This window comes from Pongo pygmaeus, chromosome X (assembly GCF_028885625.2).
Source record: "Pongo pygmaeus isolate AG05252 chromosome X, NHGRI_mPonPyg2-v2.0_pri, whole genome shotgun sequence".
Taxonomy (NCBI): Eukaryota; Metazoa; Chordata; class Mammalia; order Primates; family Hominidae; genus Pongo; species Pongo pygmaeus.
In genome coordinates this window covers 77,944,727-77,961,223 of record NC_072396.2, presented here as the reverse complement: position 1 = coordinate 77,961,223, position 16,497 = coordinate 77,944,727, and the positions used below count along the sequence as shown (strand labels likewise).

General features: G+C 38.2%; 1 non-coding gene across 1 annotated transcript; it reads right to left on the bottom strand.

Annotated features, from left to right (window-relative positions):
* Positions 1–13,338: 13,338 nt before the first annotated feature.
* LOC129025487 (U6 spliceosomal RNA) lies at positions 13,339–13,443 on the bottom strand. Its single transcript, XR_008497243.1, has one exon. It is a non-coding gene; the product is annotated as a U6 spliceosomal RNA (small nuclear RNA).
* Positions 13,444–16,497: the final 3,054 nt, after the last annotated feature.

Sequence of the window (16,497 nt, the reverse complement as noted above, 5' to 3'; positions counted from 1 at the left end):
AACAATTAACATTGTTAATTTTAACAATTTAACAATGTATTTTCAAATAGCCTGTCCTCAGGCTCACTAATTATTCTGCTTGATCCATTCTACTATTAAAAGACACTGTCCCTTTTTCAGAAGAAAAACAGAAAAAAATAAACATTTAAAAAGAATCTGATGCATTCTTCTGTGTGTCAATTGCATTTTCCTTTTGTTTTATTATACTTTAAGTTCTAGGGTACACGTGCACAACGTGCAGATTTGATACATAGGTATACATGTGCCATGTTGGTTTGCTGCATCCATCAACTCATCATTTACATTAGGTATTTCTCCTAATGCTATCCATTCCCCAGCCCCCCACCCTATGACAGACCCCAGTGTGTGAAGTTCCCCACCCTGTGTCCAAGTGATCTTATTGTTCAATTCCCACCTATGAGTGAGAACATGCAGTGTTTGGTTTTTTGTCCTTGTGATAGTTTGCTGAGAATGATGGTTTCCAGCTTCATCCGTGTCCTGCAAAGGACATGAACTCATCCTTTTTCATGACTGCATAGTATTCCATGGTGTACATGTGCCACATTTTCTTATTCCAGTCTATCATTGATGGACATTTGGGTTGGTTCCAAGTCTTTGCTATTGTGAACAGTGCCACAATAAACGTATGTATGCATGTGTCTTTATAGTAGCATGATTTATAATCCTTTGGGTATATACCCAGTTATGGGATTGCTGGGTCAAATGGAATTTCTAATTCTAGATCCTTGAGGGAGCACCACACTGTCTTCCAGAATGGTTGAACTAATTTACACTCCCACCAATGATGTAAAAGCGTTTCTATTTCTCCACATCCTCTCTAGCATCTGTTGTTTCCTGACTTTTTAATGATTGCCATTCTAACTGGCATGAGATGGTATCTCATTGTGGTTTTGATTTGCATTTCTCTGATGGCCAGTGATGATCAGCATTTTTTCATGTGTCTGCTGGCTGCATAAATGTCTTCTTTTGAGAAGTGTCTGTTCATATCCTTTGCCCACTTTCTGATGGGTTTGTTTTTTTCTTGTAAATTTGTTTGAGTTCATTGTAGATTCTGGATATTAGTCCTTTGTCAGATGGGTAGACTGCAAAACTTTTCTCCCATTCTGTAGGTTGCCTGTTCACTCTGATGGTAGTTTCTTTTGCTGTGCAGAAGCTCTTTAGTTTAATTAGATACCATTTGTCTATTTTGGCTTTTGTTGCCATTGCTTTTGGTGTTTTAGTCATGAAGTCCTTGCCCATGCCTATGTCCTGAATGGTATTGCCTAGGTTTTCTTCTAGGGTTTTTACGGTTTTAGGTCTAACATTGAAGTCTTTAAACCATCTTGAATTAATTTTTGTATAAGGCATGAGGAAGGGATCCAGTTTCAGCTTTCTACATATGGCTAGCCAGTTTTCCCTGCACCATTTATTAAATAGGGAATCCTTTCCCCATTTCTTGTTTTTCTCAGGTTTGTCAAAGATCAGATAGTTGTAGATGTGTGGTGTTATTTCTGAGGGCTCTGTTCTGTTCCATTGATCTATATCTCTGTTTTGGTACCAGTAGCATGCTGTTTTGGTTACTGTAGCCTTGTAGTACAGTTTGAGGTCAGGTAGTGTGATGCCTCCAGCTTTGTTCTTTTGGCTTAGGATTGACTTGGCGATGTGGGCTCTTTTTTGGTTCCATATGAAGTTTAAAGTAGTTTTTTCCAATTCTGTGAAGAAAGTCATTGGTAGCTTGATGGGGATGGCATTGAATCTGTAAATTACCTTGGGAAGGATGGCCATTTTCATGATATTGATTCTTCCTACCCATGAGCATGGAATGTTCTTCCATTTGTTTGTATCCTCTTTTATTTCACTGAGCAGTGGTTTGTAGTTCTCCTTGAAGAGGTCCTTCACATCCCTTGTAAGTTGGATTCCTAGGTATTTTATTCTCTTTGAAGCAATTGTGAATGGGAGTTCACTCATGATTTGGCTGTTTGTCTGTTATTGGTATATAAGAATGCTTGTGATTTTTGTACATTGATTTTGTATCCTGAGACTTTGCTGAAGTTGCTTATCAGCTTAAGGAGATTTTGGGCTGAGACAATGGGGTTTTCTAGATATACTATCATGTCATCTGCAAACAGGGACAATTTGACTTCCTCTTTTCCTAATTGAATACCCTTGATTTCCTTCTCCTGCCTAATTGCCCTGGCCAGAACTTCCAACACTATGTTGAATAGGAGTGGTGAGAGAGGGCTTCCCTGTCTTGTGCCCATTTTCAAACGGAATGCTTCCAGTTTTTGCCCATTCAGTATGATATTGGCTGTGGGTTTGTCATAGATAGCTCTTATTATTTTGAGATACATCCCATCAATACCTAATTTATTGAGAGTTTTTAGCATGAAGGGCTGTTGAATTTGTCAAAGGCCTTTTCTGCATCTATTGAGATAATCATGTGGTTTTTGTCTTTGGTTCTGTTTATATGCTGGATTACACTTATTGATTTGCATATGTTGAAGCAGCCTTGCATCCCAGGGATGAATCCCACTTGATCATGGTGGATAAGCTTTTTGATGTGCTGCTGCATTCGGTTTGCATTTTATTGAGGATTTTTGCATCAATGTTCATCAAGGATATTGGTCTAAAATTCTGTTTTTGGTTGTGTCTCTGCCAGGCTTTTGTATCAGGATGATGCTGGCCTCATAAAATGAGTTAGGGAAGATTCCCTCTTTTTCTATTGATTGGAATAGTTTCAGAAGGAATGGTACCAGCTCCTCCTTGTACCTCTGGTAGAATTCGGCTGTGAATCAATCTGGTCCTGGACTTTTTTTGGTTGGTAAGCTATTGATTATTGCCTCAATTTTAGAGCCTGTTATTGGTCTATTCAGAGATTCAACTTCTTCCTGGTTTAGTCTTGGGAGAGTGTATGTGTTGAGGAATTTATCCATTTCTTCTAGATTTTCTAGTTTATTTGTGTAGAGGTGTTTATAGTATTCTCTGATGGTAGTTTGTATTTCTGTGGGATCAGTGGTGATATCCCCTTTATCATTTTTTATTGCATCTATTTGATTCTTCTCTCTTTTCTTCTTTATTAGTCTTGCTAGCGGTCTATCAATTTTGTTGATCTTTTCAAAAAACCAGCTCCTGGATTCATTAATTTTTTGAAGGGTTTTTTGTGTCTCTATTTCCTTCAGTTCTGCTCTGATCTTAGTTATTTCTTGCCTTTTGCTAGCTTTTGAATGTGTTTCCTCTTGCTTTTCTAGTTTTTTTAATTGTGATGTTAGGGTGTCAATTTTAGATCTTTCCTGCTTTCTCTTGTGGGCATTTAGTGCTATAAATTTCTCTCTACACACTGCTTTGAATGTGTCCCAGAGATTCTGGTTTGTTGTGTCTTTGTTCTCGTTGGTTTCAAAGAACATCTTTATTTCTGCCTTCATTTTATTTACCCAGTAGTCTTTCAGGAGCGAGTTGTTCAGTTCCCATGTAGTTTTGCGGTTTTGAGTGAGTTTGTTAATCCTGAGTTCTGATTTCATTGCACTGTGGTCTGAGAGTTTGTTATGATTCCTGTTCTTTTACATTTGCTAAGGAGTGCTTTACTTCAAATTATGTGTTCAGTTTTAGAATAAGTGCAATGTGGTGCTGAGAAGAATGTATATTCTGTTGATTTGGGATGGAGAGTTCTGTAGGTGTCTATTATGCTTGCTGCAGAGCTGAGTTCAAGTCCTGGATATCCTTGTTAACCTTCTGTATCGTTGATCTAATATTGACAGTGGGGTGTTAAAGTCTCCCATTATTATTGTGTGGGAGTCTAAGACTCTTTGTAGGTCTCTAAGGACTTGCTTTATGAATCTGGGTGCTCCTGTATTGGGTGCATATATATTTAGGATAGTTAGCTCTTCTTGTTGAATTGATCACTTTACCATTATGTAATGGCCTTCTTTGTCTCTTTTGATCTTTGTTGGTTTAAAGTCTGTTTTATCAGAGAATAGGATTGCAACCCCTGCTTTTTTTTTTGCTTTCCATTTGCTTGGTAGATCTTCCTCCATCCCTTTATTTTGAGCCTATTTGGGTCTTTGCACGTGTGATGGGTCTCCTGAATACAGCACACTGATAGGTCTTGACTCTTTATCCAATTTGCCAGTCTGTGTCTTTTATTGGGGCATTTATCCCATTTACATTTAAGGTTAATATTGTTATGTGTGAATTTGATCCTGTCATTATGATGTTAGCTGGTTATTTTGCCCATTAATTGATGCAGTTTGTTCCTACCATCGATGGTCTTTAAAATTTGGCATGTTTTTGTAGTGGCTGGTACTGGTTGTTTCTTTTCATATTTAGTGCTTACAAGAGCTCCTGAAGGAAGGCAGGCCTGGTGGTGATAAAATCTCTCAGCATTTGCTTGTCTTTAAAGGATTTTATTTCTCCTTCACTTATGAAGCTTAGTTTGGCTGGATATGAAATTCTAGATTGCAAATTCTTTTCTTTAAGAATGTTGAATATTGGCCCCCACTCTCTTCTGGCTTGTAGGGTTTCTGCAGAGAGATCTGCTGTTATTCTGATGGGCTTCCCTTTGTGGGTAACCCGACCTTTCTCTCTGGCTGCCCTTAACATTTTTTCCTTCATTCCAACCTTGGTGAATCTGACTATTATGTGTCTTGGTGTTGTTCTTCTCAAGGAGTATCTTTGTGGTGCTCTCCACATTTCCTCAATTTGAATGTTGGCCTGTCTTGCTATGTTGGGGAAGTTCTCCTGAATAATATCCTGAAGAGTGTTTTCCAACTTGGTTCCATTCTCCCCATCATTTTCAGGTACACCAATCAAATGTACACTTGGTCTTTTCACATAGTGCCATATTTCCTGGAGGGTTTGTTTGTTTCTTTTTACTCTTTTTTTCTCTAACCTTGTCATCTCACCTTATTTCATTAATTTGATCTTCAGTTACTGATATCCTTTCTTCCAATTGATCGAATTGGTTATTGAAGCTTGTGCATGTGTCACGAATTTCTCGTGCCATGGTTTTCAGCTCCCTTCCTTACACCTTATACAAAAATTAACTCAAGATGGATTAAAGACTTACATGTTAGACCTAAAATCATAAAAACCGAGAAGAAAACCTAGGCATTACCATTCAGGACATAGGCAAGGGCAAGGACTTCATGTCTAAAACAGCAAAAGCAATGGCAACAAAAGCCAAAATTGACAAATGGGATCTAATTAAAGAGCTTCTGCACAGCAAAAGAAACTACCATCAGAGTGAACAGGCAACCTACAAAATGGGAGAAAATTTTTGCACCCTACTCATCTGACAAAGGGCTAATAATCCAGAATCTACAATGAACTCCAACAAATTTACAAGAAAAAAACAACCAACCCCATCAAAAAGTGGGCGAAGGATATGAACAGACACTTCTCAAAAGAAGACATTTATGCAGCCAAAAAACACATGAAAAAATGCTCACCATCACTGGCCATCAGAGAAATGCAAATCAAAACCACAATGAGATACCATCTCACACCAGTTAGAATGGCGATCATTAAAAAGTCAGGAAACAACAGGTGCTGGAGAGGATGTGGAGAAATAGGAACACTTTTACACTGTTGGTGGGACTGTAAACTAGTTCAACCATTGTGGAAGTCAGTGTGGCAATTCCTCAGGGATCTAGAACTAGAATTACCATTTGACCCAGCCATCCCATTACTGGGTATATACCCAAAGGACTATAAATCATGCTGCTATAAAGACACATGCACACGTATATTTATTGTGGCACTATTCACAATAGCAAAGACTTGGAACCAACCCAAATGTCCAACAATGATAGAGTGGATTAAGAAAATGTGTCACATATACACCATGGAATACTATGCAGCCATAAAAAATGATGAGTTCATGTCCTTTGTAGGGACATGGATTAAACTGGAAATGATCATTCTCAGCAAACTATCACAAGGACAAAAAACCAAACACCGCATGTTCTCACTCATAGGTGAGAATTGAACAATGAGAACACATGGACACAGGAAGGGGAACATCACACTTCGGGGACTGTTGTGGGGTCGGGGGAGTGGGGAGGGATAGCATTAGGAGATATACCTAATGCTAAATGACGAGTTGATGGGTGCAGCACACCAACGCGGCACATGTATACATATGTAACAAACCTGCACATTGTGCACATGTACCCTAGAACTTAAAGTACAATAATAGTTAAAAAACATAATAATAAATAAATAATAAAATTAAATTAAATTAAAAAAATTCAGTAAAGTTGGGGGACACAAGATCAACATACAAAAAATCAGTAGCATTTCTCAACAGCCAACAATCTGAAAAGGAAATCAAGAAAGTAATCCCACTTACAATAGCTACAAATAAAATTAAATACTTAGGAATTAACCTAATCAAAGAAGTGAAAGATCTCTGCAATGAAAACTGTAAAACACTGATGTAAAAAATTGAAGAAGACAGAAGAAAATGGAAAGACATTCCATGTTCATGGATTGGAAGAATCAATGTTGTTAAAATGTCCATACTACCCAAAGCAATCTACAGATTTAATGCAATTCCTATCTATTTTCTATTTCTTTACAGAAATAGAAAAAACAATACTAAAATGTATTTAAAATGACAAAAGACCCAGAATAGCCAAAGCTATCCTAAACAAAAAGAACAAAACTGAAGGAGTTACATTATCTGACTACAAATTATACTACAGAGCTACAGAAGCCAAAACAGCATGGTACCAGCATAAAAATATAGACCAATGCAACAGAATACAGAAACCAGAAACAAATTCACACACCTGCAGTAAACTCATTTTCAACAAAGGTGCCAAGAACATACACTAGGGAAAAGACTATAAATGGCACTGAGAAATCTGGATATCCATATACAGAAGAATGAATCTAGAACCCTGTGTTTTGCCGTATACAAAAATCAAATCAAAATGGATTAAAGACTTAAATCTAAGACCTCAAACTATGAAACTACTACAGGAAAACATTGGGGAAAATCTCCAGGACATTGGCCTGGGCAAAAATTTGTTGAATAATACCCTACAAGCACAGGCAACCGAAGCAAAAATGGACAAATGGGATTACATCAAGTCACAAAGCTTCTGCACAGCAAAGGAAACAACCAAAAAAATGAAGAGACAACCCACAGAAGGGGAGAAAATATTTGCAAACTACTCATCTGACAAGGAATTAATAACCAGAATATATAAGGAGCTCAAACAACTCTACAGGAAAAAAGTCTAATAATTCAATTTTTAAATGAGCAAAAGATTTGAATAGACATTTCTGAAAAGAATACATTACAAATGACAAGCAGATATATGAAAATGTGCTGAACATTATTGATTATCAGAGAAATGAAAATCAAAACTACAGTGAGATACTGTCTTACCCCAGGTAAAATGCCTTTTATTTAAAAGACAGGCAATAATATATGCTGGTGAGGATGTGGAGAAAAGGGAACCATCATACACTATTGGTGGGGATGTAAAATAGTATAACTGCTAATGGAGAACTCGAAAAAACTAAATACAGAGCTACCATACGATCTGGCAATCCCACTCCTAGGTATATACCCAAAAGAAAGAAAATCAGTATATCAAGGAGGTATCTGCACTCCCATATTTATTCCGGCACTATTTACAATAGCCAAGATTTGCAAGCAACCTAAGTGTTCATCAACAGATGAATGGATAAAGAAAATGTGGTACATATACACAATGGAGTACTATTCACCCATAAAAAATGAAATCCTGTCATCTGCAACAACACGGATAGAAATGGAGATTATTATGTTAGGCAAAATAAGCCAGGCACAGAAAGACAACGATCACATGTTCTCACTTATTTGTGGGAGCTAAAAATTAAAATAATTGAACTTATGAAGATAGAGAATAGAAGGATGGTTACCAGAAGCTAAGAAGGGTAGTGGGCGTGGGGTAGGAAGTGGAGGTGGTTAATGTGTACAAAAAAATAGTTACAAAGCATGAATAAAACCCAGTTTTTGCTAGCATAACAGGGTGACTATAGAGAAAATAATTTAATTGTACATTTATGAATAACTACGATGTTATAATTAGATTGTTTGTAACACAAAGGATAAATGTTTGAGAAGATGGTTACACTATTTACCCTGATGTAATCATTACATGTTGCATGCTCGCATCAAAATATTTCATGTAACCCATAAATATACACACCTAGTATGTACCCATAAAATTTTTTTAATAAAAGAAAACAGGAAACATCTCAAAACAATAATCTAAGATTCTCCCTGAAGAAACTTGAAAATTCTTACCACTGAGTTTTTAAAAAGCTTTAAAAAAGAAATTTATAAAACAGAAAAAGAGCAAAACAAACCCAAAGCAAGCAGAAGGAAGGAAATAATAAAGATAATATGAGAAATAAAAAAAAATTAAAAACCAAAATCTAGCTCTTTGAAAAGATCAATAAACTGCATGTGAATCTACATTATCTCAAAATGAAAAGTTTATTTAAAAATAATTTGAAAAATAAAGTACTTTTTTGAAAACAGTAAAAATACAAAGCATTAACTATTGGTGGGAATATAAATGGTACTCATAAGTTACCTTTCCTCTCCATCCTATTTAAAATTATCCCTCCACATTTATATCAGTCAGCATTCTCGAAAGAGACCAATAGGAAATAAATATGTAAATATACATATATTTATAAGTATATATAAAGACATATATAAGATATATTTTAAGGAATTGGCTCACATAGTTGTGGGGGCTGGCAAGTCTGAATTCTGTAGGACAGGCTGGCAGGCTGGAAACTCCAGCAGGAGTTGATGCAGCAATCTTGACTTGGAAATCTGTAGGGCAAACCAGCAGGCTAGAAACTTGGCAGAATGTGACACTTTAGTCTTGACATATTTCTTTGCCAGAAAAACTTCAGGATTTGCTCTTACAGCCTGAGACTCATTGGATGAAGCCCATCCACATTATGAAGGGTAATATGCTCTGCTTCAAATCAAATTATTGTACATGTAAACCACAAAATGCCTTCATAGAAACACCTAAATCAATGTTTGATTAAATAACGGTGCTATAAACTAGCTAAGTTGACATATTTTTTATTGTTTTTATCGTTTTTTTAAAAGGGAGTCTCGCTCTGTCACCCAGGCTGGAGTGCAGTGGTGCAGTCTCAGCTCACTGCAACCTCCACCTCCTGGGTTCAAGGGATTCTCCTGTCTCAGCCTCCCAAGTAGCTGAGATTACAGGTGCCTGCCACCATGCCTGGCTTATTTTTGTATTTTAGTAGAGACGGGGGTTCACCATGTTGGTCAGGTTGATCTGAAACTCCTGACCTCAAATGATCCACTCGCCTCAGCCTCCCAAAGTGCTGGGATTATAAGCATGAGCCACCACGCCTGGCCCAAGATGACATATAAAATGAACCATAACAATCTACCCCTCACCAAATAGGCACCCATACATATATCTCCAAATAAAGATAATAACAAAGTCATACTTCCATCTAACAAGACACAACTCTTGTTACAACTCTGTACAACTGAAAATGCACTAACCGTTTCCTCGTGAGAGAATGCAAAGCCCTTGGGTTATGTTCATTCTTCTCCTTGATATCCTGTGACTTAAATACTGTGATGTAAGGTTAATTATTACTAATACATTTTATTTTATATGATAAGGAGACAAGAAAGAGAAGAAATAAAAATTGACATGAATATACACACAAACAAGCATATTTATGACAAAGAAAAATTCTATGAGTATTTCCCCCTTATTATAAGGAAGAACTACTCATAATAATTACAATTCTTGGCCGGGCATGGTGGCTCACACCTGTAATCCTAGCACTTTGGGAGGCCGAGGCAGGCAGATCACCTGAGGTTGGGAGTTCGAGGCCAGACTGACCAACATGCAGAAACTCCGTCTCTGCTAAAAATACAAAATTAGCAGGGCATGGAGGCGCATGCCTGTAATCCCAGCTACTCGGGAGGCTGAGGCAGGAGAATTGCTTTAACCCGGGGGGCGGAGGTTGCGCTATTGCACTCCAGCCTGGGCAACAAGAGCAAAAACTCCATCTCAAATACTAGTACTACTACTACTAATAATAATAATAATAATTCTCGTTTCTGCAACTGGTCATCTGCAACTCCTAGCTGGTATTTAAAACAACCTTCTTCCATTACCCATTCCATATTCCCTTTGCCCTCAGCAAATATCTCAGCTTCTTATGGTTCCTTCCCTGGTGAGCTGGGGTAGGGTGACCCAAACCTTCATTCTGGAGAGTTCTGAGCAATTAGTAGTCCTGTTGAGTTGAATTATAGTAGTGCTTTTTAGAGATGGGAGTCTCACTATGTAGCTGAGACTGGCCTCGAATTCCTTGGCTCAAACAATCCTCCTGCTTCAGCCTCTTGAGTAACTGGGACTATAGATGTGTGCCACCATGCCCAGCTGTAGTTTTCCGTTGACCTTAATCACAGGGCCTGATAGTACTAAGAGATCTTCTAATGGGTCTACTGTATTCCAGACATACTCATACTTACTTACCTCTATTGTGAAGTAAGAGCCCAACAAGTTGCAAACTTTTTCCTTGGTAATCAAGATCAATCACGCCAGCAGTACAGTAACTCCCTTTGTTGCCTATTAACTTAGAGGCACAAGAAGCCAAAAGTAGCAGGGTAACAATCTTAAATTACAGTTCAATTGAATTATTGTATCTCCTGGTGGTAGCATCCCACCCTTTGGAACTAAGACCTCAAGACCAGCATAGCATAAGGTCATGGGGACAGGAAGCAAAAATTTTGCTAGTGGATAACTAGGGTATAGTAAGTAATACCACTCCAATTTTCACCCCTTGATTCCTGGACCTGTGAATCCTGTCTACAGGAGAAACAGCACCATATATTTGACACTTATTTGGAGCATATATAGCCTCCTAAAGAGCATGCCCCAGTCCTGCAAGGTGGTGCCATGCAGTTAATACTATAACCAAGTCTTTAAAAGGCCATTACATTATTCTACCAAACCAGTTGCTTCAGGATGGCTGGGAACATGGTGAGGCCAGTGAATTCGATGAACTTGGGCCCACTGCTCCAACTTCATGTGTAAAGTGAGTTCCTTAATCAGAAGCAATGTTATGTAGAATAACATGGCAGTGGATAAGGCATTCTGTAAGTCCACAGATGGTAGTTTTGGCAAAATCATTGTGTGCAAGGAAGGTAAATCCATACTTAGAGTAAGTTTCTATTCCAGTAAGAAAAAATGCTGCCCCTTCTATGATAGAAGTGGTTGAATATAATCAACCAGACATCAATAACTGGCTGATCACTCTGGGGAATGACTCAGTGATGGTCTCTGCTGCTGGCAGATTGAGTACTCTGAGCAGTGGGTATAGCCAGGTCAACCTTAGTGAATTGAAGTCCATGTTGCTAATCCCATGAATAATTTATATCCCTACCACCATGGCCACTTTGTAAATGAGCCTGTTGGGCAATGACAGAAGTAGCTGAGGAAGGTGACTGTTATCCACAGAACAGGTCATCCTATCCACTTGATTATAAAAATCTTGCTCTGCTGAGGTCGCTCTTTGGTTAGCATTCACATGGGACACAAATATCTTCAGGGTTTTTTTTTAACCCATTCATAGAGGTCCACCCACATACCTTTTTTTCTTACCTCCTCATCACCAATTTTCCAATCATGTTCCTTCCAAGTCCCTAACCATCCATCTAAACCACTGGACACTGTCCATGAACCAACATACACTAAAACTTCTGGCCATTTCTCCTTCTAAGTAAAAACGAACAACAAGGTACAATGTGCAGTGCTCTATGTTCTGCCCACTGGGAGGATTTCCTTTCATCGCTGTCTTTCTGGGATATCCCAGAAAGGGGTTATTAGTGGCAGAGCTGCCCACTTTCAGGTGGTGGCTTCATATCATGCACAACCATCTGTAAACCAGGCTCATTTCCTCTTCTTCATTCAACTTATCACAGAGAACTCCTATGAGGCAATAGGCGCAGGATGGGGGAGAGGGGGTAATATACTAAGAGTGGGGCCATAGGCATTTGGGCCACTTCTTCATGTAGCTTACTTGTGCCTTCTGGGCCTGCTCAAGCCCAACTTTGTATACAATTTCCATTTGGTGATTGAGTGCTGGTGTGCATGCCCAACTTTATGGCTTGGTGGGTCAGATAATACTCAGTTCATGAATACCAGTTCAGCTCAGGTCACATTGTAGCACGGTGACCAAAGGTTAATTTTTCAGTCTCCACTAAGGCCTAGTAGCAAGCGAAAAGCTGTTTCTCAAAAGGATGGTAGTTATCTGCAGAGGACGGCAGAGCTTTGCTCCAAATTCCTATGAATATGTGTTGCAATTCACCTATAGCGGCCTGCCAAAGGCTCCAAGAAGCATTTCTATCTGCCACTGACACTTCAAGCACCATTGAATCTTCTGGAACATATGGCCCAAGTGGCAGAGCAGCTTGCATGGCAGCCTGGACCAGTTGCAGAGACTTCACTTGTTCTGGGCCCCACTCAAAACTAGCAACTTTTTAGGTCACTCAGTAAATGAGCCAAATGAGAAATATGTTGCCTCAAAAGTTTAAAGAGGCTCATCAGGTGTTGTGCATTTTTTCTGGTTGTAGAAAAGGCCAGATGCAAGAACATAATCTTTACCATAGAAAGGATATCTTTATATGCCCTGCATCACTGGAGCCATAGAAATTTCTATGAGGTAAAATTTCACAGAAAAAATTTCACTGAGGTAAAAGTTATCTTATTTTAAAAAATTTGTTTCTCACCCTCTGATGTGTAAATGTATTACCAATAAGTCTAGAGTAGTTGCTATTGCTTGCTCACTAGGTCCAATCAACATAATATCATCCATGCAATGAATCAGTGTGATGTCTTGTGGAAGGGGAAGTCAAGCAAGGTTCCTGTGAACTAAATTATGAAATAAGGTAGAGAAATGATAGAGATAAGAAAAGTATTGCTAGCTTTGCCAGATTAAGCAAACTTCTTCTGGTGGTCTTTACTAACAGACATTGAGAAAAAAGGCATTTGCCAAATCAATAGCTGCATAGCAGATACCAGAAGATATATTAATTTGTTAAAGCAATAAAACTACATCTGGTGCAGCAGCTGCAATTGGAGTCACTACCTGGTTAAGCTTTTGAAAATCCACTGTCATTCTCCAAGATTCAACTTTTAAAAAATTGACGCATAATTATACATATTTATAGGGTACAACATGATGGATGTTTCCATAAATGTATAAATTGTATAGTGTTTGAATCATGGTAATTACCATATCCATCACCTTAAGCATTTATCATTTCTCAAAAATATGAAATACTTCACAAATTTGCATGTCATCTTTGCACAGGGGTCATGATAATCTTCTCTGTATTGTTCCAATTAAAGTATATGTGTTGCTGAAGCAAGCAAAAAATCCATGTGTTTTCTGTATAGGCCAAATAGGTAAGTTGAATGGGGATATGGTGGGAATCATCACCCTTGCATTTTTCAAGCCCTTCGTGGTGGCACTGATCTCTACAATCCCTCCAGGAATGTAGTATTGCTTTTGGTTTAATATTTTTCTAAGCAGAGGCAGTTCTAGTGACTTCCACTTGACCTTTTCTACCATAATAACCCTCAATCCACAAGCCAGGGAATCAATGTGGAGATTCTACCAGTTGCCGACTGTGTCTATTCCAATTATATATCCCAGAACTGGGGAAATAACCAGAGGATGGGTTCAGGAACCTATTGAGTCCACTATGAGGTAGATGTGAACTAAAACTCCATTAAATAACTGACCCCCATAAGCCCCTAATCTGACTGGTGGACCACAGTGCCATTTTGAGTCTCCTGGAATTCATGTCAGTTCAGAGCTTGTGTTCAGTAATTTCTGAAAAGTCTGATTATTTCATTTCCCCCAGTGTCCTCTTTACTATTGTAAGTAGTCATTAGTGCATTTAAACCTAATCAGATCAGAGAAGCAATTTCGGAAACTTCAGAACCTATTCAGAAAACCCATACTTAAGATTCTGTTCCTCTAGAACCATTCTTGGTAACAAAATCTATGTCAGTCAGTGTTCTTCAGAAAAATAGAATAGGACAAATAGAATCTTATTTTTAAAGATAACTCTCTTATAAATAAGATTTATATTTTTTATTATTTTATCTTTTTTATTTTGTCTTTATAAAACTTATAAGTGAGTTGTCTTTAAAAATTGGCTCATGCAATTGTGGGGGCTGGCAAGTCTGAAATCCACAGGGCAGGCTGTCAGACTAGAAACTCTGCAGGAGATGATGCTACAGTCTTGAGGCAGAATTCCTTCTCCTCCAGGAAACATCATGTTTGCTCTTAAGGCCTTCAAGTGATTGGATAAGGCCCAGCCACATTATTGAGGTTAATCTCCTTTACTTCAAGTCAACTGATTTGTACATGTTAACCACATCTATAAAATACCTTTACAGCAACATCTAGACTAGTATTTGATTTAATAACTGGGTAGTATAGCATAGCCAAGTTGACACTTAAAAAAATAACAATCACGGGCCAGACACAGTGGCTCACACCTGTAATCCCAACACTTTGGGAGGCCAAGGCGGGCAGATCACCTGAGGTCGGGAGTTTGAGACCAGCCTGACCAACATGGAGAAACCCCATCTCTGCTAAAAAATACAAAATTAGCCAGGCATGGTGGCACATGCCTGTAACCCCAGCTACTCTGGAGGCTGAGGCAGGAGAATCGCTTGAACCCGGGAGGCGGAGGTTGTGGTGAGCCAAGATCGCACCATTGCACTCCAGACTGGGCAACAAGAGTGAAACTCTATCTCAAAAAAATATATATATATTAACAATCATAACACTCTATATTCCGTTTCCTTGCCTTATTTTTCTTCTAACTTATCTGCATATAACATAGTCTATATTTTATTTAGGCATTTGGGGTTTTATCTGTTTCCTCCCAACTTCAATGTAATCTCCAGAAGGAAAGGATTTTGTCTACTTTGTTCAGTTTGCTCTGGTTTGAATGTGTCCCCTCCAAAATCCAGGTGCTGAAACTTAATGGCCAATGTGATGGTATTAAGAGGTAGGGCCCTTGAGAGGTAATGAGGTAATGAGGGCTCCTCCCCTCAAGATTAAGATTAAAGCCCTTAGAAAAGATTCTTCATGCATCATTTGGCTCACTTGCCCTTCTGCCTTCCACCATGTGAGAACATCATGTTCCCTTAACAAGGAGGATGCAGCAACAAAGTTCCATCTTGGAAGCAGCGCTCATCAGAAAACTGAACATTTCCAGTGCCCTGATCTTAGAGTTACCAGACTCCAGAACTGTGAGAAGATAAATTTCTGTTATTTATAAATTATCCAGTCTCAGGTATTCTTTTATAACAGTACAAACAGACTGAGACACTGTTGCATACATAGCCCCTAGAATAGTGGCTGGCACATATTTTGGAGTAAATAAATATCTGTGGAATAAATGAGTAACTTTGTTGAAGTTATTCAGAAAGCAATTTGGCAACATCTGGTAATATTGAAGATGTGCATTTAAGGATATTCATTACAACATAGTTTACAATACCAAAAAGTTGAAAACCAGCCAAATGTCCCTTGATAGTGGAATGGGTTTTTAAAAATTGTGTTATATTCATACAAAGTAATTCTCTTGTTCAGTTAAAGTGAGTTAGATAAAACTACATGTAGAAACATAGATGAATTTCAAGAACAAAATTTTTTTTTGAGATAGAGTCTCGCTTTGTCACCCAGGCTGGAGTGCAGTTGTTGGCCCACTGCAACCTCCACCTCCCAGGTTCAAGCGATTCTTGTGCCTCAGCCTCCCAACTAGCTGGGATAACAGGCATGTGTCACCATAACCAGCTAATTTTTGTATTTTTAATAGAGACTGGAGTTCACTGTGTTGACCAGGCTGGTCTCAAACTCCTGACCTCAAGTGATCCACCCACCTTGACCTCTCAAAGTGCTGGGATTACAGGTGTGAGCCACCATGCCTGGCCCAAAACCAAAATATTGAATAGAAAAAAGTTGCAAAATGACATGTATACTATGATACTGTAAAATTTAACAGTATACAAGACAATACCATATAATGCTTATGGATGCATAGAAATGTAGGAGGGGATACTTGCCAATATCAGATTATCTGTAGGGAGGGAAAGAGATTGATGAGATGGGTCGGGGACTTTAATTTTACCCATAAATGTTATATTCTTTAAAAAATTAAAAAATACAAAACATTTTAATATTCATTAAGTCTAGGCAGTAGAAGCATGAATGCTTGATTTTTGTAATGCATTTGTGTGCTTGAGATATTAAAAACAAAAATCAAAATATAATAGAAAATATTTCAAATATCAACTACAAAAAAACTCAGAATTAAGACGTGAATCATAAAAGATCTGTATGAAAAAAATATTGTATATACTTTTGAGGGATACAAAGTCTTTGATACATGCTCTATTATTG